Source organism: Perognathus longimembris, chromosome 1, assembly GCF_023159225.1.
Source record: "Perognathus longimembris pacificus isolate PPM17 chromosome 1, ASM2315922v1, whole genome shotgun sequence".
NCBI lineage: Eukaryota > Metazoa > Chordata > Mammalia > Rodentia > Heteromyidae > Perognathus > Perognathus longimembris.
Window position 1 is genome coordinate 110,906,161 of NC_063161.1, and position 27,624 is coordinate 110,933,784.

The 27,624-nt window shown below is 34.6% G+C and overlaps 1 protein-coding gene and 2 long non-coding RNA genes across 22 annotated transcripts in view; 1 reads left to right on the forward strand and 2 right to left on the reverse strand.

The window, feature by feature from the left end:
- The window catches only part of Ptprd (protein tyrosine phosphatase receptor type D), a 482,247-nt gene that overhangs the window by 222,718 nt on the left and 231,905 nt on the right, over positions 1–27,624 (reverse strand). The gene's annotated exons all lie outside the window — the stretch shown is intronic.
- Positions 343–16,224, reverse strand: LOC125353700. Its single transcript, XR_007211351.1, has 3 exons — positions 15,302–16,224; positions 713–715; positions 343–358 (listed from the first exon to the last, which is right to left on the reverse strand). It is a non-coding gene; the product is annotated as an uncharacterized LOC125353700 (long non-coding RNA).
- LOC125353634 lies at positions 8,186–25,603 on the forward strand. Its single transcript, XR_007211346.1, has 3 exons — positions 8,186–9,459; positions 14,242–14,245; positions 25,358–25,603. It is a non-coding gene; the product is annotated as an uncharacterized LOC125353634 (long non-coding RNA).

The following is a 27,624-nucleotide window of genomic DNA, read 5'->3' on the forward strand; positions in this document are numbered from 1 at the left end:
TTATCAATTTTCACAGCAAGCAATAAAACCCATTTGGGGTTGATCATCTGAGTCCAACAAGTTATGCTTTCTTGTCATTAGAAAACTATGTTTTCAGGGTTTCTTACTCATAGTAACTCCACTGTCAGCCTTACTCCATCTGCTGAATAGTGAAGAAATTTAAGATTTCAGTAAAGGGCTACAATTGGCTGATTGCATCATAACACTTAGGTCACTTTTTCGATACCATTTCTATGCCATTTAACCACAGACTGTTAATGGCAACAAAGGAAGCAAGACAACATAAAAGTACAAAGAGCACACTTTAAAAAAAAAAAAAAAACAGCAACAATAACAACAAAATCCCAGAAACTGATAACTCTAAAATCTGTCATTAAGACATCTTTAAAATAATCAATAAATACTTATTTTATACTATCTAGCACAAAATATGAAAAAGAAGCATTCTATAGAGTCAAGTACTTAACATTACTTTCTTCATAAACTTGTTGAAGAAAGTATTTATATTATGGAGTATAAACAACAGCCTAGCCAAACAAAAATAAAAAGAAACATGTAATGCAATACAAAATAATATAATGTAATACTAAGTACTAAATCATAGTTTTTAGAATTAAGCCATATTTGGTGAAAATGGAAGTTTTATTTTGGGATTTTTTTTTGGTAACAATTGTAATTTGTTCTTTCAATAGTGCCTTTGGTTCTGTGAAACTGTCTTGTATTTCTGGAAACTGTGGAAAGTGTCCATTATCTCCAAGGGCATGCTCTGATAAGAGCCAATCAACATGTGGCTAAACTCATAGACAGCCCCCAGAAAGGAAGGTTTCTAGGGCCAGTTTTGGTCATGGTTATTTACAGGCTCATTACAGGGTATAGGAAGAAACGGAACCATGAAAGAAGTAGGGTTGGTTGCAACCAAAAATGAAATACACAACGACGCTGACAAAAAGATTGACAAACTTTGCCAGCTCCCAGTTTGACAACGCAATACAAAATGCTATTTTCACATTATATACAGGAAATACCAAAGGAGCTTATCTGTTAAAATGTAGGACATAAGTTTCCAGTGCTATAAACCTGGATCAAATACAAGTTAGCTTTCAATTGGGTGTAACTTTGACCAAAAAAAAACCCCACAATACAACAACAAAAATCCTTCATTTTTGTGTCTCAGTTTCTGCATATGTAAAGTAAGAGACAGAAGTGTCTGAAAGATTTTCCCCCAACAAAAAGGGAAAACAAAAACTTCTACTAAATATTCATTTCTATTGTATTAATGTAGAATGTCATGGGTTTCTGACTTGATAGAGGAGAATAAAGAGAATAAGACCCTAGAACAACCGTTGACATAGGTACCTGAGCATCATTTAGAAGCTGATTAGATTAAACCATAGTAGCAGGTCTAGAGACCATTTTAAATTATATAAGTCACTCAGTGCCATGAAAACAAACTACTTATTTTCTACATTGATACATATTTATAGTAATGAAATAAAGTATTTGGCCATATTGTTTTTCATCATTATTTTTATTCCTGTTCAGTTTGTTTTTGTGCCAGTACTGAGGCTTGAGCTCAGTGCCTAGGTGCTGGCCCTTAGCTCTCTTTTGTTTAAAGCTGGTGCTCAAAAATATGAGACACACCTCCATTTCTGGCTTTTTGTTGGTTAGAGATACAAATCTTAAGACTTCCCTGTCTAGTCTGACTTCAAACTGCTCTTCAGATCTCAACTTCCCGAGTAGCTGGAATTATGCATCCTTCTATTTGAACACATATAGCAAAAACATGCTTGAAACATTTTCAGAGTTCCAACATATTATTGTTAGCTAACCATTTTAAAAGCCAATATTGAACATTGTTGATACATCCTATTATTGCAAGTGAGTATATTTAATTATCATTTATTACCAATATTGTGATTTTGACACTCTGTGGGTCTTCCCATGAAGCCAAATTGCCCCTTTTAATTCCTAGTATATTAAATATCAAGTAAAAGAATGTGAACACTTTCTTTCGTTTTGCGTGCGTGGATTGCTGCTTCTAAGGTTGCAAGTAGGAATGATGGCAACTCAGAATTGTTATTTTAAGATGCTCTCATAAAATGCCATTAAGCATAAATGAGAATGTAAATTAACTTCTTTCCAATAACATAGAAATTCTTCAATAATTTGCTATCTCTTTGACTACCAATAAGGTAAAGCTTTTACTATGAGTTAGCTCACTTAGTCATATTTTATGGGTGTTGAATTTACACAGTAACAATTTGGAAACAGACTTCATGTTCTATTCCCATTTTTAGAAATTTCTAAGGATAGGGCCCAATATTTTCATGTGATATGAGTCTCAAAGTTCAGTAGCCAGTTCTAGACTCATTGTTTGTTTTATCTGTTCTCCTGGTAACACCCTTAGGATTTTTTCACACCATGTCAAAATACATTTAAAATACTTAAGTGCTATGCAAAATGTTTTCTATGTAACATATAAAAGGTATTGGCATCAATAATGGTTTGTATTTCTATTATATATTTAGTAAAGTCACACTAGACCTGGAATAACAGGCAAACAGCCTAAAAATAAAGTAGAAGTATACTGTTCTTTTTTCCCCTTTTGGATATCAACAGGAGAAAAAGTGTATTGTTTCTGGAATGTTGAAATATTGAGGGGGGCAAGGAGAGTGTGTAGAATTATCTCACAGAGCTGTCTATGTTTCTCCAGTGAATCCACTCTGGATCCATGACAGTCAACCAGATAAACCTTGTTGCCTTGAAACCAGCTTAACAATTAGTCAGCTCATTCCTTATCAAATCAGAATAGAAGGGACCCTCCTTCTTGACCAATAATCATAGCTCTAGCCTTGACAAACCAGACTCTAATTCCTCTATCTATAGCTGGAAATGACTTGCATCACATAAAAAAAATCAGTAGGACTACTCATGAGATTTAGCTATTAATTTTGCATTCTTTAATTCAAGGAAATCAGGTAAATACTATTCAAAATTATGACATGATTAACATCTAGCTGAGGGCAATATTTATGTATTTTATTTACTTTTCAACACTAATAGAAAAATTTTAGAACTCATGTGTGTATGGATGTGGAAGCAACAATTTAATTAATATTTTAACTTTTTTGAGGATTAGAATGGGAATAATCATGAACCTTAACTTTTTCAAATACTTAGGAGAAACATCATCTTCAGTGATAACTCACGGCTCCTCCATGTAAAGCAATTATTATGTTATATTCTACCGATTGGTGCTTGCATATTGGGTTGTATCTATATCAACCTCTGTGTAAAACTAACATCTACAGCTACTGAAAAACACGTTATCTGTCATCTTTTAACTAGTTTTAAAATAAATTTATACTTGTATATTAAGATTACCACAATCATAATCATTATCCTACTATCAGTTTATAACAAGGTGTAACAAATACACTTTAGTATTTTCAATTGAGTAAACATCCCAACAAGTGTCACCGTAAGTATTCAATAGTACATCATTTACTATTATACATGCTATAATATTTTCGTGCAATACAATTACTGAGCATTTAATGTCATGATTATAATATTTATATAGTCATAAGAAATGGTTTTGAAATTATTAAAGAACAGTGGAGCAAATATCCAAAGCCATTAAAACATTATAAAATAAGCAGTTGGGAGACATCAAGGGAATATCCCATTCATTGGGTGTTTTGTTCAGCACAAAAAAGCTAATACCTGAGAAAAGAAATATTTCTCTTCAACTTTCTGGGTATTATATTCTTACTTTGTGTAATTAAACACAACTTACTATATGTTCTCTCCAGTATTTTTCTCAATCAATGAAATATATATCCAAGTTCAGCCAGACTTTCATTCCTCCCCCACAGCTATTAAAACTCAATTAATTGCTCAATTAATTGCCAATCCTACTTAAACAACTCACTTCTGAATTCCAAACATAAAAATAAGTGATATATTGTGATTCATAAAGTTACAAATTTAAAAATAGATTCAAGGAAGAATAAAGTAAATGCTAAAGAAGAAAGAATCTCCATTAATTAGAAAATAAATATCGTACACATAAAGAAAACTAAATCAAACTCTAGCAATAAAGCCATTCCTTTTTCTTTTTTTTTGGTGGCGGGGAAGAGGCAGGCTTGAACTCTGGGCTTAGGCACTGGTTCCTGAGCTCTTCAGCTCAAGGCTAGTTCTCTACCACTTTCAGCGCCAGCGCCACTCCCAGTTTTCTGGTGATTAATTGGAGATAAGAGTCTCATGGACTTTTCTGCCCAGGCTAGCTTTGAACCTTGATCTTCAGATCTCAGCCTCCTGAGGATTACAGGCATAAGCCACAGGTGCCTAGCCTATCATCCATTTCCTTAAATGAATGAAAAAGATAACATGTTTTCAGAAGGTCTTGAGGACTGCTAGTGCATGCATGTGCATGCAGATGTGCACACAGGCACACAGGCATGCGTGCACATGCACACACACATACACACACACACACACACACAAATTCAGCAACGGGAAAACATCTACTCAAGTTTTCAAAGAGGGTTCAAGTTTTGTTTTTATAACATGAAAATTGTTGCAACAAAAGTCCTGACCCTATAGGAGCCTTAGCTAAAATTTATTAAGTACCTTCCTGTGAGATACTAAGAATGTAAAGACACAGAGGAAATGTGTCCTCACAGGAGTAGGCTTTAAGCTCAGCTTTGTTAAACAGGAGTTCTGAAGTTCTTTCAGCAAAGACATGATATGGGTCAGTTTACATTTACAAATGAGATACCCCTAACAGCTTTTAAATCCCCACATATTGTAATGGCAGGCATTTAGTATTCCTGTAGCTTGGAACAGGATAATGTTTGTGTAAACTGTTTATCTATGCTTATGAATACCAAACCCTGAAGTGTTGGAAGATTATTGAAGGCTTTCTTTCTTTCCTTTTAAATATTAATGTGCACACTTTTCAGCCCAATTGTTGGCATATAATACCTGCAGCAATTCCTGACTCCATCATATTTATAAAAATAATGTCAATATCTATAATAACTATAAACACATGATATTGAATTTTGCTATACTGCCATTGCCAGCTAACCAAAATAATTTTGCATTTGAGGCAGACTTCCAAGCTGGAATCAGACTCTAACTGATATTTGTAGAAAGAATTGAGGGTTGCTTTACAGCTGTGATTTGCATTTTTGCAGATTATCTATTACAGTTTATATCTTTTGCAATATGTTCTAAAATTTCTGATTTTGGTCACATTTTAAAAATCAAACTCAATAATTTTCTGTAAGTTGAGACCATAATTAACCAAGTATTATGTGTAGTTTTTATTTTGGTTTGTACAGAGATACACACATCCAAGTGTATATTTTTCTTTTATCTGCAAAAGGCCAATACAGCAACATAATAATCCATATCTGCAGATGTGTATGTCTTTCCTGAGCATTGCCTATTTTACAAATATTTGAAAATTTACATTAAAAAGCCAAAAGAAATTTGATGATGTTCAGAATGATGAGCTAGGTCCGTACGGAGTTCAGGCTAACTCTCTGGCTTTTTTTCTCACTAGCAAAGATGATCCAAGATTGGTACAAATTAGGAAAATGACATATTTGTATTTCACTCCCATATGGTAGCAGTGAACATTTTTCAATGATTGTGGGGAATATAAAAGCTTTCTTGAATCATTTCATAAATATGCATCAAAAGAGTTGCTGTAAAGAGAAAATTTACTTCTATTAATGACAAGTGTGTTCTGATAATGTCAGATTTTAAGATTAAGTATATGAAATAGACAAAATGTTTATGATAAAAGTGATACTACTAGCATAGGTGAAAGAAGAGACTAGCTTACTCTTGTTAAATAAAAGAACAAAGTAACAATCAAAGAGTGGTAGTAGTAAACATTGGATTTGGTATAACCAACAAATCAACACAAGTTCAAAATGCTGCATCATTCTAAAATACAACAACAGTTATATGAAAATAGCTTATAACATGACAACACAATCACTGAAAGCAATAGACCTAAACATAGAAATGTAATTTCTCTGGTGCAATAGTGCCCTGTATATTATTTTTTCCTTCAATTTTGAAACATGTTTTATATTCTGCAGTTGGAGCTTCTGGTAGACTTTTTATTCTCACAAGAGAAAATAGCACCTGAATACAACAATAACAAGGCACAAGATGGGACCATACAATCAGAGATAACTTTGACAAGTTCATACAAACACTCAAATTTCAGATGCCATTGTAACGATTTCTTCAGCTCTATAGTAAGCAGTAAGCTTAGAATAGACTGTTGTGGAAAATTAGCTAATTATAGAAAATGTTAGGTGGGACATGAAAAGATGGTATGTACAGCACAATAGGACTAGTCAGGCAGAGAAAAGCAGCCATACAAATATACATGTATTTAGATGAATCTAAAATTGTACATGCATATGCATATGTGTGTTTGCTTATGTTGAAAATGTTAATCAATTTTGGATATGTAAGATATTTGACAATCATGATACAAAAAGCAATAAATGTAAGAAAACCTGACTCATTTAACTACATTATTGTGCTTAAATCCTTCTTCTGTTAACATATAAACAAGTGAGACACGCTGGAAGACTATTTTTCCAATGGATTTAGTTAACAAACTGTGTGTGTGTGTGTGTGTGTGTGTGTGTGTGTGTGTGTGTGTGTGTATGCGTGTGTGTACCTAGACTGAACTCAGGGCTTCATGCTCTTGGTTATCCTTATCACTCATTGCTTGGTTCTAATGCTTGAGCTGCACCTCAAGTCTGGTTTTTGTTTGTTAGTTAGTTTGTTTGTTTGTTTTCCTGGTTAATTTGAGATGGAGTCTGGAATTTGTTTGACTGGTTGGCTCCTAACTGTGATCTTCAGGCCTCAGTCTCCTGAGGTGCAAATGAGGGACTCTTCAAGTTGGCATGTAAATGTTTATATATTAATGAGAAAGCAAATACAATAGGTAAAAAAAAGAAAAAGTACATAATTGATAAGAGGATGAAATCTGCATGAAATACAACCTCACTATGAGCTTGACAAAAATGAAACAAGAAAAAAAAATAAAACACCATCTTGCAATCATCCAACTGATAAATTGGACTGAAAATACTACATTTTTGCAGAATATTCAGAAAAGACATGTTTTATTTGTGGGTGGTAAAATATGAATCGAATCAGCCACTGGAGACAAATTTAGTGATATCATGTAAAGCTGAAAATTTCTGCCATTGTTGTTCTCTTTGACACCCAATCTGATGATCTTAAACTCAACTTAAGGCAAAGCCCTTGATTATTTCTACCTCATATAAGTAATGAGCCATATATGAAAATATCAATGGAAACATTATAATTAAGACCAATCTAACTGGCTAAGGTAGCTCCAGCCTGCAAACCTAGATACTAATGAGGTAGAGATTGACAGAAATGGGGTTCAAGAATAGTCCAAGGAAGGAGCTCATAAAACATCATCTCAAAAAATAAAAAGTGGTATGACCACACACTTATCAGAACAGAGACAATGGAAGCAAAAATAGCAGCAATGCAATCCAGTCTGGTCTAGGCTTCTTTGGGGTGTGAGATGGAAGAATGTCACTGAGGTAATGATACAGTGGATTTAACTGCAACAGTTGATTTTGTTCATTCAAATCAACTAAACATAACAGAATACAGAACACTGGGATGGAAGAGAATCTTGTTTGTCAGATAATACTTTCTATACATTTTTACATTTCATATGTATTTATGAAGAAAAATTTATGTTCACTAGTATCTCCATTAAGTGTCATTTTCTATGCAATATTATGGGGATCATTTAACAATTTCTACATCTTTACCAATGAAATATTCAATCTAGGTTGATAAACAAAATTTCTCATATCATTACATCATAAAGCCAAGCTCTGGCTAAAGAAATTAGGTAGGAGAGTTTCACTCATGCTAATGACCAACATGCACAGTTAGTACATGTTTAGATTTTCACTGCTTGCTTCTTTGGTTTAGTTAGCTACTTAGAAAAAATTGAATCCTACATTTTTCTCTATTTTATTTTTACTTATCCACACCATTTCTTCAGAAAAATGCAGCATTTTAGTATTCAGCAGAAACAAGAATGACTTTTATTATTGTTAAGGGAGAAATTGCTATCACTCATACTGTTGTACTTTTTTATACATAACTGGTTTTATATATTTTTTAACATTCTAGCAACTCTAAGAAATCTGCCTCAAGCATTTACTATCAAGTTATATGCAAATATAAACATCATTATCCTTCTGTTTGTAAAAATAATAGGAAATAACTCAGTAGTGTGTGGCACTGATAAATATAAAAATTGTCATATAAAGTTTAACATTGATCTGAAAACATTAAATTGAGTTAGTCAAGTTTTGGGCACTAAAAATTTAAAGTGAGAAAAGTAAAGGGAAAAAGTCAACAGCTGCTTGAAGATAAATGGAAAACAAATGTATTTCACATTTTACTCTATATATATGAGAAGGAATCCCAAGGCTCGAGGGCAAAAAGAGCTTTGGGTCTCCTGAATTGGGCTCGTCCCCTCCTGGCTCTGATATGTTTATTGGAAGAATTGCAAGAATAGCAGTCATTATTCTAGACTTCCTTTAAACAAATTAGCGATGCCACCCCAGTCTGGGGTAGTAAGGCACGAGCATTAAGTGTGGTTAGATGTTGCAAGGATACTTAAGGATTGATGTATTTGATTTTATTTGACTCATATAGTCATACGAATGATTAGCATAACCTTATAATGAACCCCAGTTTTTATGTTAGATAGATCAATTTTCATAATAGTTATTAAGTCTTTGAATGAAATACATTCATACATTTTAGTAAAACTACATACATTTTGCCATTTTATGTGATTTCAATGAATAGAAAATATGACTGCATTGATAAAACACTGAGAAGTGCAGCCAGCACTTGTCTGTCTTTTGTCAACATTATTACCCTATTTCAGACAATGAGGGAGACACGTTGCCAGAGATCTAGTCATCTCATGCACCTACTTGTGATCTCTGCTGTTGGTTTCTCTTTTTATTTTTTAAGTGGGATTAAAACTTTAGCACAGCCAAATGAACTTCTAAACAAGTTTGGCTATGATATATATGTATTACAATGCTAAGATATTGTTAATATTTTCAGTTTTTGAGTGACTGAACATTGAAATCAGTGTCTTTTGCTTGCCAGATTGGCACAGTCTCTCTACAGGCATTAATCATTTAAAAGAAAACATAATGTCGTGTTGGTTTTAAAGAAACATTCTAACCTGGTACCAATGGCTCACACTGGTAATCTCAGTTACTCAAGAAGCTGAGATCTGAGGATCAACACTTGAAGTTAGTGTAGGAAAGCCCATAACATTCTTTCACCCAATAAGCACACACACACACACACACACACACACACACACACACACACGTGGAGCTCTTCATTCTTATAATTCTTTCAGCTAACATTTCCTCTCTTCCTCACTGACAGACCACAGGACTATCAGCCTCCCATGACTCATTGCATACTGCATTTTACATGGTTCTATGTGTTCTCCCCACTTTTAGATTGGGAGTCAACAAATTTTTTCTAGGGCTGGGGATATGGCCTAGTGGCAAGAGCGCTTGCCTTGTATACTTGAAGCCCTGGCTTCGATTCCCCAGCACCACATATACAGAAAATGGCCAGAAGTGGCGCTGTGACTCAAGTGGCAGAGTGCTAGCCTTGAGCAAAAAGAAGCCAGGGACAGTGCTCAGGCCCTGAGTCCAAGGCCCAGGACTGGCAAAAAGAAAAAAAAGTTCTCTTATCTCCCAAAAAGGAAAATACAAACAAACCTGCCCTCAACACTGCTGAAAAGCTGTATGTGATCTTGATAATAATCAAGAAATCAGAGACACTTGTAACATGAAAAGAACAAACCACTTAGTGGAAAGGGACAAAATTTCAATAAAGATACATAAATATAAATCTCCACTGTAGTAATAATTTTATTAGATATATGTTTCCATTGATTAGATGAAAACTGTAAATCCAAAAAGATGTCAGCAGATACTAGAAACCACTGAGTCACTGGAATTAAGCAATGAATGCCAGAACTTTAAATAAGCCTTCAAGAATGGATCAATGCTAAGAGTATTCTCTCTAGAACACATGCAACTCCCTTGTGACAATTTCAGGTAAGCCTGATCTTTGACTATGTGGAGTAATTGCCTTTAACTTAAGAATTTTTCTTAACTCTGTGACTTCTGTATATGAGAATGAAAGCCAGCAATGCCAGGCTAATTTGCATTTTCAAATTTCATTCTGTGTTTTTATTTTCCTTTGGAGATTTCTTGTTACAGAAGAGCTTCATTAACTCAATTAGGCATGATCTACTGGGCACGTACAAATTAGCCTAGCTACAGTATCTTTAGAATGGACAAAAATAAGAAGCCAGCTGTAGTCTTTGTATTTTTAAGAAAAATTTGCAGGCTTATATTTCTCTGTGTCACAGTCATATTAAGCTCATGGCAACTGCAGTAACAAAAATGTGTTCTAGAAGCTTAGTTTCCAACACTCCAAGAAATATAAAAGATTTACCTAAGGAAAGGGAAAATAAACAACTTTTTTATTTCACTGAATGAATTTTGGTTTTATCACAGAAATGCTTATTATCTGGGCAAAAGTATATTTACATATTAATCTATAACAACTCTAGTTCTATACCTCAGATTTTACATACATTACATTTGAAGAACGAGTCATATTGGAAAACAGCTAGGATAAAAGGTTTTACTTTTTTCTTCCTGTCAGATATAGATAGATAGATAGATAGATAGATAGATAGATAGATAGATAGATATAGATAGATGGATATATAGATATATCTATATATATCAGACAATGAAATGAATACCACGTTCTACCTGCACCGTGACTTTAGGAAGCTACTGATTTTTTTTGCTCAACTTATGACTAGTAGAAATAATAATAATCCTCATCTTAAGAAGAGCAGGTTGGGGGTGAGGGGAAGTGGGAGAAAAATGAGGGAGGGGTAACAAGCATGACAAGAAATGTACTCACTACCTTACATATTTAATTCCTCTGTACATCATCTTGACAATCAAATTAAATTAAAAAAAGAAGTTTTTAGACAACTTGCATGTTCAGAAGAGTCACCTAAGTTAGTGTTAAAACAGAATTCTCTGGGTCAGGTTGCACATCTACTAACTGAGGATTTCTTCTGGAAATCTAAAAATATTTATATTTAAACAAATTAATCCTACTGGGTTGCAATGAACTAAAATATAAAGAATGTGAAACAAAGAAGAAAAAAAATGGAGACCACTCCAACCTAAATTGGTACTTGGAGAAGGGATTTACTGTCATCATAAGCTATTTGTAACTTAAAAGCTAGAACATGGAGTTCAGAACCCAATCCAATTCCTGTAGAAGACAGGGAGTTCCCAGCAGGGGTTGTTCAGCTCCAGAAACCTGCCTTGGATTGTATCCTGGTACTCAGATTCCTTGGAATGTCTGCTACCTCAGATATCAACAAAACCATGCTTCACATCCTTCTGATTCCTGAACTCTTCCCACACAACCTGTGACAATATTTTGCAGATTAAATCCTCTGGTGGCTAGCTGCTATATCAGAAGTACATCTGTAGACTGGGGGAATAGCCACTAAGCAGTCTGCTGGAAGAGAATCATGTTGAAAAAAAAAACACAGAAATTGCTTACATTCACATGGTCAGCTAATAACAACTAGCTCTTGGTGAGAAAAGATTGCTGATTTTATGGGCATTGATTTTGTAAACTGAATATGGTCACATTGAAGAAGCACACAGATTTTGTACAGACATTGTAGGCTGGGCTTTTTTTTTAAATTAAGGCTGATAATAGAAACCAGATGGTCAGTGTGTGAAGCAGATATAGCTTTCCTTAAGCTAGTCTGAAAAATAATTCAAGAAAAAAGAAATGAAATTCTTAATATGTCAAAAAAAAGTCTGCCAGAGTGCTGGCTGTAAGTGTGGGCTTCTGAAAATGACAATGACTTGTTCTCATCTAGTCTGGTTAGGCCTCCAAGGAATTTTATCTGGGGAGTATTTTCATGGTTGTGTACCACATTCTAAAATGCAATTGTTTAGCAGAATGATTGGATGTTGACTAGATTGTTGTTTTTTTGTGTGTGTGTTTTTTGTTTTTGTTTTTGTTTTTTTGTCAGTCCTGGGGCTTAACCTCAGGGCCTGAGCACTGTCCTTGGCTTCTTTTTGCTCAATGCTAACACTCTACCACTTGAGCCACAGCGCCGCTTCTGGCTTCTATATATGTGGTGCTGAGGAATCAAACTCAGGGCTTCATGTATACAAGGCAAGCACTTTACCACTAGACCATATTCCTAATCCCAGATCTTGACTAGTTTTTTATACTTTAGTCTTTCCCATTTGGGGATGGTTGGGCTTACCAAAGTTCTTATGATTCTCTTCTTGAAATTTAGTTTAATCAATTAACTCATTAATTTTGGATATAGGATCTTCCTATGTCGCTAGTTATAGCCTTGAACTCAAGTTTCTCTTGTCTCAGCCTCCTAAAAACTAAGATTATAGATACGTAACACTTGAGATTTTATTTTTACCTCTGCTGCCCTGCCACCCAAACAAATAATGATGCTAATTTCACAACTGGCACTAGACATGAACTCAACAGATGTTTTTAAACAAATGACTCAAAACATTTTTTTTAAGTAGAAGAGTAACAAATACAAAGGCATAAAGATGGTAAATGAGGGCTACAGATCTGGAACATAATAAGTTGCACACTAAATTGTAGAATCATTCAGAATAAAATCAAGGTGGATAATTAATTTCCCACTGCTGCTGTAATTAGCTGTCATAAACTCAGTGGCTTAAAGAAATGTTAAAAATATTATCCTAGAACTACAGAAGTCAAAAGTCCCATAAGAGTCTCACTGGGTTGAATTTAAGTATTAGCAGGGTTGAAGCCCTTTCTAAAGACACTAGGGGGAAGGCTGGAGGGGTTTTTGTTTGTTTTTGCATGTCTCAGTTCCTAGAAGCTCTTGGCTTTCTGAGCTTGTGGCTCTTGGTCATTTTCAAAGCAGCAAGGGCTGCTTTGAGCCTTTGTCATTTTAAATCATTCTGACATTAACGTTTTTCCCTCCTTTGTGATTAAATTGGGTTTACCTGTATAACTCAGAATAACTCTTAACTTTAAGGTCAGCTGATTGATAACAATGATTCTATCTGTAACTAGAAGTTTGCTGTACCTTGGAAGGTCACATACTCATATTTTTCATGCAATAGGACCTAGGACTCCTGAGGAGGGAATAAGGCATCATGTGTCCTACCACAGTCACATATAAGGAAAAACATATACATTTGTTCCTATAAAGTTGATGGTGAACATTTCCTCAAAGGAAGATACATCTGCTACTCTTCAGCTGGGAAAGTTCTTACAGCTTCTCTTTGACTTCAGTGCCTTCTACACGCTGATCCAAGGTGGTTCTTTATTGGCAGGTCTGATTTAATCTTCAAAAGATAACTGCTTGATTGCAATCAAAATCAAACAGAATAATTTATGGAAAATGGAAGCAAAAGTAGGAAGAATGTGGAGAGGGTAAAATTTTTCCAAGTGATTTAAATGAAGATTATTTTAAGAAATTCTGAAGATCAAATTTATCAAACTTACTGTAGCTAGCAATCCTTTACTATTTAAAAATGTGTGGCAGAAGTATCTATCAAAAAACAACTATGCAATGTAAATCCTGACAGATAACTAATCAATACATTGAAAAATTCACCTAAAAGTTTAAACCTGCTTTTTTCTAGTATTTATAGTTGTGTATAATTTTAGTTTAAAATACATGTAGAGGATACAGACACGAGACAGAGATAAAGCAGAAGAGATTATATCACATGCTTGCTCTCAAAAAGTAAGAATAGAAGAATTAAAAAAGAATAGAAGGATCAGATAAATGATAAAGTATGGAACCCTATAGCCCTAAGGACTGCAGTTTGAAACCAGCTCAGACAGTAAAGTCTGGGACCCTCTTATTTCTAATTAACCACCCCCCAAAAATGTTGAATATTAGAGTGGTGGGTCAAATGGTAAAGCTCTAGCTTTGAGTTCAAAAGTTCAGGGACAGCACCTAGCCCCTGAATTCCAAGCCCAGTCCCAGTTCCCCACCACCAAAAAATAATCAAAGTTCAGAAGGAAAGTCTAGCAATGAAGTGCTACATAGAAGTGATACGTAATTAGAGGGGAAAAGGGCTGATTAGTGCAATAGTCAAATACTTTTATGATAATTTCCACCTGCATCTAAATAAGAGTACAGAAAAACTCACCAGAGATTTTGTGTGTGTATGTGTGTGTGTGTATGTGTGTACAGACGTTCAGAAAGGTTTATGTTTGTATAATCACACAGTACTCTACCATATAAGCTAAAGCATGAAAAGTAAGTAAGTGGAAACAATTTTTAAGACTACCTTAACATAAACTCGTTACTTAGAAAGTTTGGTTTTATTTAACGCATTACGTATTATTAAAAGATAATTTAATTCCACACGTCTCATTCTTTAAAATTATTCCCCACTTTAATGTACTGAGGATCATGAAGATCTTCATGAGGAGGTGCAACTTTCTTCAGTAAGCAGATGGCCTGATTCACAAGCAAAAAGTAAAATGGATGAATTGATGTGAACCAACTTAATATAATTCCAGCTTTGTGCTCTTTCTGAAAACACAAGCTAATGTGCCCTCAGCAGGACTGTTACCTGTCTTATTTATCCACCTCATTAGAAATTTGAGGCAAAGACCATATTATTTTGTACTAATAGACATCACTGGTGAAGTTTCCAAAAGAAAATAAAAGCTATGCAAGGATTTGCTTAAAACCTCCAATATACCCTGAAGAACCAAATATAAGAGGTTCTAAACATGTTTTGATAAAGGCAAAACATCTTATTTGATAAACCCGGAGGATATGCTGCAGTCATTTAGAGTAATAAGATTCATTAATCGTTACAAATTATAGCAAAATAATGTATTGCTTTGTATATCACAAAGTAGCTTAATTATTATGAATATCTTATATAAAATGTACAGAGTAATAATTTACAAAATACTGCTTCAAAAATAATTTATAAGGGAGCAAACATGTCTGGGAGAGAGCTAAATAAAAAGATCTATAATGTTTTTTCAACCAAATATACAGGAAAAATACAGCTCATAGTCTTACTTATTAGCTTAAAATTAGTGTCATTGGCCCAAAAACTGAGCAAAGGCTCTAAGAGGAGTAGGAATAATGTGGAGATTGGGAAGCAAAGAATAAGCTCAGTTCCTTCACAGGAGATTGGTTCATACCTACCACGTGGCCATATTAAAAAATAACTGCAATTTAATCATGACATTATAACAATTTAAAGGAAGTATATATGTGTATATGTATGCAGCATATTTATAAACATGAACTACATTTAATAAAATCTAAATTAAAAAACCTAAGCAATACTGCTATAATGTAATTCCTATTCCAGCTATGAAATGCAAATATAATGACAACTATTATGGAATAATAGCTCTCTAAATAAGAACTTGAGAAACTAAGTAAATTTGTGACAGCTTCAGGTTTTTTATGTACCATGGTTAGAATCCATTTGACACATTTATTAAACGTTGCAAGCAATTTTCAGCTAAATATCTAGGAGGATGTCATCCCAAAACCTCATGTTCCTATGTTACTGTGCTGTTAAAGAAACAGCTTTCAAAGATTTATAGCTTCTATTAATTACACCAAAAATATGGTAGTTGTGCTAAAAAAAAATCAATTGTAACAGGGAAAAGCAAGTGTATTTTTTAATTAGAATCATACATTACAAATGGCTGTCACTATTAATTATTTCTTTAATTTATTCCCAGAGTGACAGAGAAGGGAATCATTTTGTTTCTCTAGACTCAATCCTGGGAAATAAGTCTTTGAGTTAATACTCTACAAAGCTTAAGGAATCTGAGTTCAACCTTAAATCTAGAAAGGAGAGGCAAAGCTTCAAAAGAATGACAGGATTCAAATACATACTGTTGTTCCATATATTGGAGTTCATTTTGATTACCATCATTTTAGATGGTTTTATGTTCATAGCTATGGAGTTATTGTGATCCTCTGCTAGGACTATCCTAGTTGTATACTAATTATTACAAATGAGGGAAACCATGAAACAAGAAGGCAAGTGTGTGTGTGTGTGTGTGTGTGTGTGTGTGTGTACATACTGTTTGTAGCATTTTCTTTCATTCTTTTTTTCATTCTTTTCTTTCTTTTGTCCCGTTTTCCCCGTTATTGATTTTGTAATTTTGTCTTGTATATAGGTTTATCTGATTTGGGGAAAGAAAGCGGAATCACAGAAATGGTGAGACAAAGGACAAACTAATGCAACTAATACTCATTCGACACTATGTTGCAAATGAAGTTTACAAATTGGGGGTGTTAAAGAAAGCAGGAGAAAGTGAGGGAGATGGTAACACTGACAAGAACTATACTCATAACCTTAACTATGTAACTATGACCTCCCTGTACTGATAATAAGATACAATTACAAAATAAAATGACTCAGGATCTTAAAATATAGAAATCACATATTGTTTTGCCTGTTTCTCTTTTTATATAAATTAAATTTCTGTTTCTCACCACTTATCTTTCAATTCATAAAAACATTTTCTTCACTATATTAAGACTTAAATATTATATATAATACATCAGTATTATTCCAGAAATAATTTGACATTTTTTGAATTTATATAAACAATACAACTTAAAAACTGAAACTTAAAAAGTCAGGAAAGAAAACACAACAAAGGGAAAACCAAAGAAAACAACAAAGAATGCATAAAAAATTTAAACAGAATGTATTCCAGTTTACAATGAGAACTACATTGCAGATTTCTGAGAACTTTCTGTTAGGCAGTAAATCAATATCAATTTCATGCTCACTGATATTCCCAAGCAAGTGTGTTTCTTTGTCCAATACAACCACAGACTTTGTGAACCCAAGTTACAGCATATATTCCCAGGGACTTATATGGCTTGACATAGCTACAAAATCTGTCTGAGTTGGTAACAACACTCAGATAATTCTTTTCACTCTTCATTAAGCTCTTGTGACAAGTATAATCCATTATCCCAGATATTTCTTAGTATTTAGAAGAAAAATATGCCCACACCTCTCTAGCTACCATGTTTTAAGACACAAAGGACTCATCATCAAAACTAAACTGGAAATGTATTAACAACGTTTTATGTCTTTTGGGGAAATGTCTTGCCTTACTACTAAGGAAGAAAGAGACACCTTTCAATTCCCTCCACAGTTAGAGAAGGGTCACAATGTGGAGAAAAACATGTCTGCAGGGTTTATCTTAAAGTCACGAGATCATGATTAATTTTCATCTATACTCTTTCTATAGCCTCCAAAATTTCTACAATCAAGTTATAATAGCTGGTGACTGATAAATGTTAAAGGACTGGAAAATGCAAAAAGAAGACTGCATGTGATTTGCCAACATGAAAAAAATGGCTTATTTGCCTATGAGGAAGCAGGCTAGAAAAGTGATTCTTCCATCCTATCTGTGTCTTAACTCCAGTAATTCTTCTATTACCAATCAAGTATATGGCTCAGTTCATTTTTTAGAGAAACATAAACTACTGTTCACCCTGAAAGGGAGAGTACCTCTTATTGGAAGAGCTATTGTAAAGTGTACTAAAATGTTGACCTTTTCAGAAAAATGCAGGCTTCAGAGGAGTTAAAACATGGAGATTATTAATCTATGATCAGAGCCAGAATCATTAATATTAGGCCTAGATATTTCAAAACATGGAGGAAAATACAGCAAAACACAGGCGGGTACAGAGTTCAGAAGGAGAAGAGACAAATATTTGATTGAAAAGCAAAACCAAGATACATAAGGTAAATGAAAAGACCAAAGACAATTTAAATAAAATTTCCTATGAAATATCTGTTATGTGCAAAACAGAAGAATTCACGTTATTTTTTCTACTTCTTCAGGCTAGGTTTTTTTTTTGTTTCAAATGCATAATATTCACAGGACACAAAAGTTACTGAATTGTTTATAGTCATTCAGCTCTGAAACTCTATTAAATATAACATTTAACTTTAATTTCATCTGTAAATTTGTAATTAGTGTTTTAATAAATGACTAGGGCATTTAGATTTAACATACCATATGTGGTCATTTAAGACCATCCCACCATGAGAATAATGTATTTTATTACTACTAAATGTGAAAAGATATGATACATAAAGGAAAGAAACACTACTTCCTGACATGCTTTTGTGATATTCCTATTCAATTGTTTTGTGATATTCCTATTCAATTGTTCCTCACATTAACAGGTTCATCCTAACTTCAGGAAAATTCTGGCATGGGTTGCAAGAGAAACACTATGAATTGCACTACATTTCTCTTGCTGATAGTGGAATGTTTTCATTTTGATTGATAAGGTTACTACAGAAAAAAATTACTCTGTTTGAAAATGAAACTGAGAAAAATCATTCCTTTATTAATTCTGTTAACATGTAAGTCTGACTAACACACCCAGCCACTGGCTCTATGTCTCAGGACATATAACCAGACATCAACTGTACCTCAATACAGAAAGGAAAAAGAATTACAGATACAAAGCATGATAATCCAGTATGTATCTATCTATCCATCTATCCATCCATCTACCCATCATCTATAGCCACTCCTGGAGCTTGAACTCAGGGCCTAGGCACTGTTCCAGGGCTTCTTTTGCTCAAGGCTAGCACTCTATTACTTGAGCCACAGTACCATTTCCACCTTTTGTTTGTTTATGTAGTACTGAGGAATCAAACCTAGAACTTCATGAATGCTAAGCAAGCACTCTGCCAATAAGCTACTTTCCCAGCCCTTGATGCAGTGTTGAATAGGATAGGTTAGAACTCCCATCTCTCTAGCAGAAACTGATTGAAATCATTGTGTCACACAAGCAGATCCAGAGCAATATGATATGGTACACAATGGAAATTTGGTCTACACATACATGGAGGCAAAATGACCTGGCTAAAGGGAAATCCTGAAGCCAAATGCCTTCAGTGATATATGGCTTTCTGCTTTTTCCACTACCTCCACATTTCTGAGTATGGAAACTTCTCCAAGTGGGGTTTTGAATTGCATCTATTTGTAAAGACCCCAGCCAGCAATGACATGTGCCAGGATCTCAGAGACCTCACACCTGTTATCCACACAAGCCTGTGCTGCTAGCTGTTCTCCCCCTATTCTCTGTAAGGTTGGGACAGCAATGGAGTTGAGTGATGACCTCAACAGGGAAGCCAGTCTTAAATTCAAATCATATACAAGGGTACTTTAATAGGTTAAACGTTTTCATTGAAAATAAATATAACATGTTTGTCTTTCTGCTCTATTGTCCATTGTTTTTTTGTTTTTGCTTTTTGTTATGATATTCCTTTACTAGTAAGCTTATTAGGAATGATCACACCAGAGGTAATCCTTTTATGATATCCTTTAAACTTAATGTAATGAGTTATAAAAATATTTTAGTAGTGATATTGATCAAGATGCACTTTACACATAAGGTGCCAAGTTCATTTTGAATTAATCAAAATTTAAGTTTTAAGATAATCGTAGAGTTTATTGACATAAGAACAAGAAAGTCTTTCATTCAGCCACTCCTTTTAAGGTCTCCATGTGACACTACAAATAACTTTAAATAGCAAAGACTGTCAATATGAATGAGCTCACTTGTGTTAATATTGTTTCAAGAGTCAGCACTTGCCCAAACTAAGAAAAGCTTGAAATTATATAAATAAATGAATATATATGGATACATGGGCATACATGTGCATTTATATATACACAAAGTAGACATGTGCATATCTTCCCATGTGCATCATCCCTTTATCTCATTCCTTAACGCTATTCATCTATAAATAAACTTCAGCATATTCCTTTAGTTAAACTACTACTAACTTAGTCTTCCAAAGACTCTACCATAAACTATAGCAACGGTACCTCCCTTAAAACATTTTGAGCTTTCATAGATAGTTTTTAATCATTAAGAGTAGTCTACTATCTAAAAGCTGATTTGTATTCATGGTATGTATATTAAAATCCTGACTAGGAACCAATAATGATTCTAATGAAATTGCATTGACTTTAGAGTTTTCCCCATTTACAAGATGACTAAATGAGTCTTAGAAAAATCATTCATTACTCCTTACAAACATCAGCAGGGGAACTACACAGACAATTATTAGATTAAACTGGATTTAAAGGTTGCCTTTATTGTAATTGTAATAAGAAAGACCATTTAAAAATAATCTACCTTTTCAAGATATGATAATGTACTCAGTTCTCATTTACAAACTCTCAGGGTGTGTAGAAAGGCTGATCTATAGTAAGACCCCACGGACAGCTTTCTCCAGTCCTTATTGCTAAGCCTAGTTAATTTGAGACGCAGGCGCCATTTCTCCTTAATGTATTTGCTCCCTACTTATCTGAGAACTTTGATCTGTGATGTGATTAAAAAGAGCGAAGACCCTCAGCCACCCGAGCACCATTTCCTAAATTAAATACCTCATTTATTTAAGAAGGAGCTCTTAATTACAGTCACCAAAGTTCAGCAAGCAATTAGATGATTAATCTACTTAGAATATAAATCCAAGAATGGTCATTTCTTATATAGATAATTGACATACTTTATATGGCCTACCTCTTCAGTTCGCAGATATAATCAACTTAGTAATAAATAGATACTAGCTAGAAATATTCTGGGAAATTCAGAAGAAATAAAAGATGATGCATTACTTCCAAATATAAGTGCTTTAAAGTGTGATTGAATTAAAACCATACTGGAATTCCTTAAAGAAAAGCTCAGAATAACCAAAAGGTTTTAACTGTCAAAATAACTAGCAATACCATATATTTTGAAATAAAACTGTTAAACATTGGAATTTTCTTTCAATTAGCCAAACATGAAAGTGGCTATGAACTGTCTTGGAAATCTATGTGTACTCACTCCTCTATGCAGCCACATTTAAACCCTTTGCTAAACTCCGCCATCTTTAAGGTTCAGCTACCAGCATACTCCTTACTAAGAAAATTCACAACAATGTACTGGATGCTGTGTTGTAGGCATGGAACTCAAAATCAAGTAGGACCTAATGTCTATCCTCAAATTCTTTCTGAGAAAGAAGAGGAGGCATATGTGTGAGGGAGTGAAACAGGAAGAACCAAGTGCCTAAGGACCACTGGATCCCAGAAATACTCAGGGAACTAATATATGAACTGGCTTGTTTTTTCAGAGAAATAGATTTTTTTTCAACAAAAACTTTTGGAATGAACTATGGGTAGGATAGGGATGGAACAGCATATGCTGAGGCTGTGGAAGAATAATATGATTGTAGAACAGAAACAAATTAGAACAAGAGTTTGAAACATTGCAAGAAACTGAGTATGTAGTTTGGTGGTAGATTACTTTCTAGCAGGTAGGTGTAAGGTCCTAGCGTCAATTTCCAGCAAAGCAGAGATGGAAGGAAAGAAGGATGGAAGGAAGGAAGGGAAGGAGGGAGGGAGAGAAGGAGGGGGGAGGAAGGAAGCAAGGGAGGGAGGGAGGGAGGGAGGAAGGGAGGAAGGAAGGAAGGAAGGAAGGAAGGAAGGAAGGAAGGAAGGAAATAAATATGGAAGTAAAGAAGTGACTTCCATGAATATAAAATAAGAAAACTTGACACATTAAGAACTATATATACTTGATACTGAATTCTATATAAGTTGTAGAATAACACCCAAATGGCCAATAAGTTGATAGATGTCAAGAGCCTAATGTCTTAGAAAAGTCCTAAAGTAAATAATGGTGGCATAAGCTAAGGCTGCTATAGGTAGGATAAAAAGAGAAGTGCTTCTGAAGTAAGTGACAGAAGCTACTGCCTACTTAAGTCTGTGGAATAATGGGAAAAATTATGTAAGCTTTCAGAATTATGCAATTAGGATTATGATAATGTTACTAAATGATAGAGAACATACAGAAAATAGAAGAGGAAAATCAGAATAATATTTCTTTTCATTTGTTTTTGTTTTTTAGAAACCTTGCAGTTGTGAAGCAAGTATTCTACCAAGTGAGTCTTTTTTGCCCAAACTATATGAGATCTCACAAGAATACCCTGCGAGCCTGAATTTTAACCTACCTATTCATACTTCCTATCTAGCTAGGATGCACAGGAACATAGCATAGCAAGGCAAGCATCTTTATTTCGGCACAATCACAATGTGATTTCTGGATCCTAAATTGATATTAAACAAAAGCAAAGCAAACCACTAATATTTGAAACACAGTTAGCGACCTCTGAACTGGCAAGCCCAAGCCCAAATTCTTGTGACACAAATGGGCTCTTGTTCTACCAATGTCTTCAGCAAGAGATAATTTTACTTACGTAACAGGCCTCAGAAGACCTGAAACAATGAAGCTGAAAGAGCGCAGAGTGAGCAAATTCTGAAGTTTATTAAACCTGACAATTTAATATTTATGTAAGCTGCAAGTGGTAGGCATAATTGGACTTAACTACTGGTTTAGGTTTAATGGGTTGTGAATTTAACTTCATTATCATATTTTTACGTGCAGTTTGAGCTCATTTGACTAAATTACAGGGGAAAAAATGAGAGTCAACTTTTACTGTACCTAAAATATTTTTGAATTTACCTGAAAGCACTGAGTCAAAGAATGTGGATTTTTCCGTTTCCTAAAAGGAAAGGGCTTAAATGAAGATCAGTAGTTGAAAAACCCAGGTCACAATTCCAGATATGCTATTGCCTGGTAAAGTCTGGACATACTGCTAAGGTCTTGGCTGTGTCCGTTACCTCAATATTAAAGATGATGTCAACCATTCAAGATTATTGTGAAGATGAGAAGAAAATGTGCCTGTATCACCTGGAAGAATGTGTTTGCTCAAGATGTCAAGTCAGTATACCTCAGCCCCTTTCAGTACTGGTGAAACAACTTTTTGCTTCAATATTTATAGGCCCGTTACTCATCTTCACAAATGCTCCCAACGTAAGCATACTCTGTTTACTAAGAATCGATCATCCTAACTGATGTCATGTTTACCTGTATAATACAAGTGGTCAAAAAAAAAGTTTTAAGTAGGCCAGGGTCTTACACCTGTAGTCCTAGCTATTAAGGATGCTAAGATCTAAGAGTGAAGTTTGAAGCCAGCCTGGGCAGGAAAGTCCATGAGACGCTTATCTCCAATTAAAGCTCAAAGTGGTAGAGCACAAGCCTTGCGTGAAAATGTTCAAGGAAAGCACCCAAGTCTGGAGTTCAAGCCCCATGACCGAAAAAAAATTTTTTTTTTCTTTTTGAGGATGCAATATTCCATTGTTAGTGTTGAAAAGGAGGTTTCCCAGTGAATCTCTATGGAAGAAGCTGTTCAATTGACCTCTCTTAAAGAACACCTAATAAGCATTAAATTCAAGCTACCCACTAACCCTGACCTTCATCCTGCTGTATAGAAACAAGAAAGGTGGCAAGGTCTTGAGAGATCAGGATAATTAAGTCTTTTCTTTTTACAGAAAAGAATAGAACACAGGCCAGGAGAAGGAATATGATTTACTTGTAAATAGTAACTTGCATGGGCCTCTTAACCTAAGAAGTGAAGCAATGGAAACACATGAAAGGGCATTGGTTGTTATGTGCAGGCATTAAGGACCACTGGGTGTGTAAGAGGGAAGCAATGAGTTTCCAATTTATTTTTAGAGAGTAAATGAATAACTGTAGGAATGGGGAAGCAAACCCCAGATTCCACTTAAATTACTAAGCAATACTCTGCTCCATGGCTCTTGATATCTTGAACTCCATCTGCCTTTCTAGCTTTTCTCCTAAGTAATTCCAACATCTCCTGCCCCAGAAGACCACATGAAGCATATTTGTTTTATTTCTATATACTTTCTTCATAGTATGTATCGATTTTATAAAGGTCACTTTGTCTCTACAGAATAAGCTCCTCTTCTGCTGGCTCTTTAGTTGCTCCAATGGACAGAAAATTTATTCAAAATAGTCACAAAGCACATTGCTTAGATTATTATCGCAGCCAGGTTAATAAAAGTTCTGTTTTATACATAACCTCTTTTACAGATCAGTCAGTTTTCCTTTTGATTCAATTAGGGTATCTCTCATTGTAGAGAGAGCAAAGTAGCCCCCAGATAGAAACCTCTTAAGTGGAAAGAGAAGCAGCTTCTGATTATAATCCATTTGCAAAGGAAAATCACCAAGTACAATGTACTTACATTGCCATAACCAGTGTAAAGCATAGGTATTTAAATGATGTAAAAAAAACTTTCACTTCAGTATGGTAAAATGCCAATTAAGATATATATTTCCAAAGCAGCAATAAGAACTTTAAGGGATAGTTTCATCCTGTAGTAAACTGTATGAGAAACAACTATTATTTTAATGCAAGACATTCACATGTCATTTATAATTTAATTTAGGTTTACACGGACACTTCCCGTTACACTTGGACTGATAATAGCCGAGACTGTAGAATATCAGGCTTTAACATGTATTATATTATAAGCGTATGTCCCAGGACAATGTTTTCTTAATACTTAATTCCATATGTGACTCACAATAGGAAGTAGGACTTCTCTATGGAAAAGTATAGGTTGTATTTATACAATTACAAACTAAAATGGCAACATATTGCTCAATTAGCCCAAACAATATAATATTTGACATACAATATTAAAGTCTCCCAATGAAGATGGATAGTTTCAATGGACCAGTAACAAATTAAGAATCTAAATATAAATTACCTAATGGGAAACATTAGAAAAATGTTTCACTTATGGAATACCATTCAATATTCTCAATAAAGAAATAGATGTGGGGGACTGGGAATATGGCCTGGTGTTTAGAGTGCTTGGCTCACATACATGAAGCCCTAGGTTTGATTCCAAAGCACCACATATATAGAAAAGGCCAGAAGTGGTGCTGTGGCTCAAGTTGGCAGAGTACTAGCCTTGAGCAAAAAGAAGTCAGGGACAGTGCTCAGGCCTTGAGTTCAAGCCCCAGGATGGGTAAAAAAAAGAAAAAAGAAAAGAAAAGAAACAGGTAGGGAGGGTCATGAAATATTTCTAAACCCCAGAATGCAACTTAGTAAAGCAAAAACCAGGTGCATTTAGGGCTCCCTCCTGATTCAGAATAATACACACACACACACACACACACACACACACACAGAGAGAGAGAGAGAGAGAGAGAGAGAGAGAGAGAGAGAGAGAGAGAGAGAGGCATACATTCTGAGTCACTTAGAAACAGAATTCCAAAGTCTCTTCCATTTCTTCAGGCTTGACCCTTACCTTTACAGCATGGCATTTATGAAAACAAATTAAATACCTACATTTTTCAGATTAGGGATAATACTGGGAAATCTACACAATGTATTGTGAATGGCGGGCAATTCTTTTGAGATTAGTTAGTGGCAAGTGGATATTGTAGTAGAATTTTGAAAATGTGCCTAATGAATAAAGGTTGTAAATACTCCTTGCATTTCTTAAATATTGGATAGGTTATTAGATAGTTTATACACCTTTAATTTCTTATGGTTTGTAAGACTTAAGCAGTTGAACCATATTTTCTTTATGATTGGAAAAGGATAGATTTCCAAAAGAGAGATGTGGGAAAGACGAAAGGAGGGACAAACAGGACAGTGAGCGAGAGTGAGAAGGAAAAAGAGACAGAGACAAGAGACAACAGAGACAGGGACAAAGAGAGCATATCAGCATCAGCACAAGTCAGTCAGTATGATTAAAGCCTTGTACATCCTGGTGAGACTTGAATACAATTCAAAACAAGGGAACTAGATGAAGAATGTGTTTCTCTGTGGTTTTCACATTTCCCTCTTAAATTCAGAGGACCACAATCATCTGTGGGCAAACTAAGTTCCAAGACACCATCCATAACATTGAAACTTCTCTGATGTCTTGTTGCATCTTAACAGTGAAGGAGAAATTCACATTCGTATTCTGAAGAAATCAAGGTTTAGTTAAACATTTGAATAATCCTGTGTTCTATAAATCTCAGAATGAAGTTGATGTTCCTGGAAAATTCACCCTATTCATTGTGCATCTTCATGTATGCTTAAGTCTTTGGCCCAGAGCTCTAGATTGAATGGCTCAGAGGTCACAGCAAAATGTAGGAAAATGTTGTGGGATTTGAGGTCATACTGGGCTTCCTCGGGGTTAGGTTCTGCCACATACATTGTGCATACTCCATGATCACTTTATGTTAATTTCTTACTCGATAATTTCTGAAAAGCAAGGGCTATCTAGTAGGATTCTCATAAAAGTAAACTATGCTGACAGGTAATAATTATGTAATTGGATGTTGAAAAGAGATGTTGCAGGTTGTTCATTTTATAAAAGGCAGGGTTAACATGTGAGGTCTCTGATTCTCTAAACAGAAACTCCTAAGCATGAGTAATATAGCATCCCTGATAAAATAGGCCATTTATAGTCAAATTAAATAAAAGCATATCACTAATATAAAACTCATTTTTTTGCAAATTCAACTTTTTCTTTTACTTTTTTATTCACACACATTCTACTGAGATAATATTAATTTATGTTCCCTAAAGAGAAACATAAAATGGAAAGAAAGCTTATCCTATCATTTGCTCTAATTCTACATCATCATATTCTGCCACTATGATTCACTAATACAAGAAGGTTATACAAGGAAAATTGGATACCTATATCATTTTTCCTCTGCCCTCTGCCCACTGTCCTTTATATATTCAAACTTCAAGGATAAAATGGTTAGGACATTTTGAATAACTATAGCACAACATTCAATTAATCACAGAGCTACCCTTTGAATGGTATTGTATGCAAGTGCATATGCTACATACCATTGAAGCCAGCCCTTCTTCTAAGGTACAAGCAAGAATATGCTTCCAGGTCTTCTCATATGGTGCAATTTTAAGGTAGACCTGAGTGTGATGGGTGTCAATGTAATTGAAGTATGGCCACAGAAGAAGGCAAAGTTTGTTTCTTTTTGTCCTAAGTCAAAGATCAGAAGTCATTCAATTCAGGGCTGTGGGGCAAAGGACAAATGACCCAGCACAGTGCAATTGTTAACCAAGTTGCCTAGGTTTTACAGTTGTTCTAGCAGTTTACTAGCTATGACCTGTGACATCTTGGGAATTTGTATATCTTGGACCTCACATCCCTCATCTACAACAAATAAATGTCATTGTATAACTGTATTTACTAATAGATACGTAGGGTTCTTGTTACTAAATTAATCTATGATACATATTTGGTGATTACTTATAGACATGGAAGAAACTTTTGAATGTTTTCTTTTGTTTTTTTTTTAAGTATTTTCCCAGTTTTAACGTATTTATACCTTCCTTATGAAAATAGTATAAAAGAAAGACATTTAGGGAATTTTCACTTCCTAAATTCTGATATGAATGTTGAGTAAGACAACCTTAGATACACATTAAGTTCGATTATTATTTGAGTTACTGTGTCTCCTGTACCCCCAGGTTC